Raw genomic sequence first — 3,515 nt, forward strand, 5'->3', positions numbered from 1 at the left:
AGGTGAATGCATGCAATAAACACTCACATACCGTATGCAGTTGACAGCCTGCCATTGCAGACCTGAAATGTGAATGGCCGCTAACAGGCAGTAGGACACATAAGCTTTCCTTGCACACTTTTCACACAACAGCCTCTTCCCTGGCTTTTCAAACAGGGTTGAAGAGGCTATTGTAGAGTCAATGAATACTGCAAATGAAGTACAGTCTTATGTACAGGGCACAAAAGATGAGGAGAGGAGAGGAGGCAGAGATCCTTGGCGTGAGAATAGGTAGGACTGGCCTGTCCATATGGTCACCTCCATCAGTGGACTGGGAGGGGCACCTGCCACCTACTTCCCCTCCTTCTCCCAATTTGAAAAGCAAGAGGGCAACAAAGACCAGGAAGTGAGGAGGAGCAAAGAGTGGTGGGCTAGAGTGTCCCCCCACTTCCTTGTTGAATCCGCAGAGTGGGAGGATCCATTGCAGACATGGTGGCTGATATATTGCAAGATCACAACTATCAGTCTGTGGCCACCCCCTCCCCCAGGCACTGGGGATTCTTGAACCTTAAAATAGGTGGATTGTAGGTCTGTCCTCATTTGCATCTCCAAAATATGGGAGCGTATTGAATGTGTGTTGTCCTCAATGTGTTGACCCAATGTGCGGCGGCAGTGAAGAAGGCCAATTCTATGCTTGGGATCATTAGGAAGGGTATTGAGAACAAAACGGCTAGTATTATAATGCCGTTGTACAAATCGATGGTAAGGCCACACCTGGAGTATTGTGTCCAGTTCTGGTCGCCGCATCTCAAAAAAGACATAGTGGAAATGGAAAAGGTGCAAAAGAGAGCGACTAAGTTGATTACGGGGCTGGGGCACCTTCCTTATGAGGAAAGGCTACAGCGTTTGGGCCTCTTTAGCCTAGAAAAGAGACGCCTGAAGGGGGACATGATTGAGACATACAAAATTATGCAGGGGATGGACAGAGTGGATAGGGTGATGCTCTTTACACTCTCACATAACACCAGAACCAGGGGACATCCACTAAAATTGAGTGTTGGGCGGGTTAGGACAGACAAAAGAAAATATTGCGTGTGGTCGGTCTGTGGAACTCCTTGCCACAGGATGTGGTGCTGGCGTCTGGCCTGGACGCCTTTAAAAGGGGATTGGACAAGTTTCTGGAGGAAAAATCCATTACGGGGTACAAGCCATGATGTGTATGCGCAACCTCCTGATTTTAGAAATGGGCTAGGTCAGAATGCCAGATGCAAGGGAGGGCACCAGGATGAGGTCTCTTGTTATCTGTCGTGCTCCCTGGGGCATTTGGTGGGCCGCTGTGAGATACAGGAAGCTGGACTAGATGGGCCTATGGCCTGGTCCAGTGGGGCTGTTCTTATGTTCTTATGTTCTCAGTGCTAGAAGGGGGACATTTTGAAGCCAGTATTTCTGAGCTCTGAGCTCTGCATCTTTGTCCTGAAATGCCTCTCTTCCAGCCCCCTGAATCCACTTGCCTTCTCGCGGAAATTCTTGCCCCTAATTTTGTCTTCTGCCTGTGACAAATGCTGGCGGATTTGCTCCAGCACGCGGACACCAGGGCTCTTCCCCGGCTCGCCGCCGCGTCCCCTCTAAGCCAGGCACTTACTCAGCATGGGAGCCGCCTGTAATTCCTTCTTCCCCAGCATGTGCCCAGTGGGCTGATGGTCTCTTTATGCACGGCCGTGTTCGACATCTTCTAATCCTCCCTCTGCTGTTTAGCAACCAGCCTCCAAGGATCATCTGGGGCTCTTGCTGAGAACCCAGCTGCTGCTGCAGCTCTCTTCCTCCTGGGGCAAGCTCTGACGGAAGGAAGGAGTTAAGCTGGCTCACTTAGCTACAGAATTGATCACAGGCCCAAATGGAGTTTTCTGCCAAAGCTGGCTGAGACTTGCTGGAATTCAGAGCTGGTGCAGCAACAAGCAAGACGGCCAGAGATACCTGAAACTGAAGGAAACTGTCTCCTGTTGAGTCAGACCATGGGGCAATCCAGTTCAGGATTTTCCCTGCGGCATTCCTGGGGAACCTGAGACCACAACTGTGTTTGGGCCCCATCCAATAGCCATCAAGGCACCAAGAACTTTTAAGTAGAGCTGATCTGAAAATTCTCCATGAAGAGGGCAGTGGTGGACTTCTCCATCGCTGGAGATCTCTAAGCAGAGGCTCAACATCACCTGCTGGAGATGCTTTAGGAGGACAGTGCTGAAAGGATGAAATGGGCTGAGCTCCTGGTCCATTAAGTCTGTCTCTCTCTCCTGCTTTGGGGCTTGCTAGAGGCTGCTGGTGGGTCATTGTGGGAAACAGGTTGCTGGAGTAGACGGGCTCCTTTGGGCCAGATCCAGCAGGACTTCTCTTATGTTAAGTGGTGGCAGCCCTCCTGGTTTGTTTTTTTTAAGGCAGTGGCCCTTCCCAGCTCTACTGGGATCAGGAACCCTTTCCTCATACAAAGCAGGTGCTCTCTGACCCCACCCCACGGCTGGCTGCTGAAGCTCTCAATTCTTGCACATTGCAGTCATTTTGCACAAGGGTGTGTGCGTGAGTTTCACACTCTACTCTCCTGAGCAAGTATTTTCTGGGTAGGATATCTATAAAGGGAGAAAGGGGTTCAGTGCCCTCCCCCCTCCATCAAGATGCTGAGAAGCAGAATAAATTATGCAAATTCAACCAAATGCATGCAAATCTCCTTCATTTCCACCATTTAAAGTGGTTGCAGCATTCAGTGGGTCTTGATTCCTTGCAGCCGAATATTGGTGTCCACAGATCGTGGCAAAGCGTGCGCAGGAGACTTTTGGAGAGAAAAGGGCATTTGCACCACACCTCATTCCCCATCCCTCATCTTCCAGTTGATCTGCCACAGTAAATATTCATTCTATATTAATTTTAATTCTGCCGGGATCAATAATTTATGCAGCCGCATCTCTGAACAACTTTCCCCTCCCTCTCTCCCTGTAGCAAGGAGAAAGCACAAAGACAACAAAGTGATCTATCATCGCTTGTCTGCCAAACAGAGCTTCAGGCATGCTGAGAGGGTCCTCTGATGGGTCAAGCTATGGGGCTGTTTTCTACATCATGCATATTAGTGCAGGCATGTTACAAAGCGCCTTGGGCCAGGGTGAGATGCTAGCTGGTCTTTCTGTGGCATGATAGAACACCCCTGACGTTAATGAGGCACAGTTGGGAGTGATGTGGGGATGTCAACGCTGGGGCATGCTAGCCCAGAGACAGAACCCCAACCCAGAATTAAAGCTAGAGAGAGAAGGGGCTTTCTGGGGTCTCAGACAGGGGTCTGTTCTGCCCTTCCTGAGGATGCTGCAGTGCTAGATACCAAAACAGGACTCTTCCATAAGCAAAAGAAATGCTCTGCAACTAACAACCCAATCCTAACCTGGCCTGGAGCAGGCAGGTTGACGGGCCTGCCCTGCATCTAGAACAGGGTTGGGGCTGTCTGCAGCACAGGGCAAGAGGAAATTATTCCCCTTAACCTGAGTAACATGGCTGTGGGT

The sequence above is a fragment of the Tiliqua scincoides genome, chromosome 11, assembly GCF_035046505.1.
Source record: "Tiliqua scincoides isolate rTilSci1 chromosome 11, rTilSci1.hap2, whole genome shotgun sequence".
In the NCBI taxonomy this organism is placed as follows: Eukaryota; Metazoa; Chordata; class Lepidosauria; order Squamata; family Scincidae; genus Tiliqua; species Tiliqua scincoides.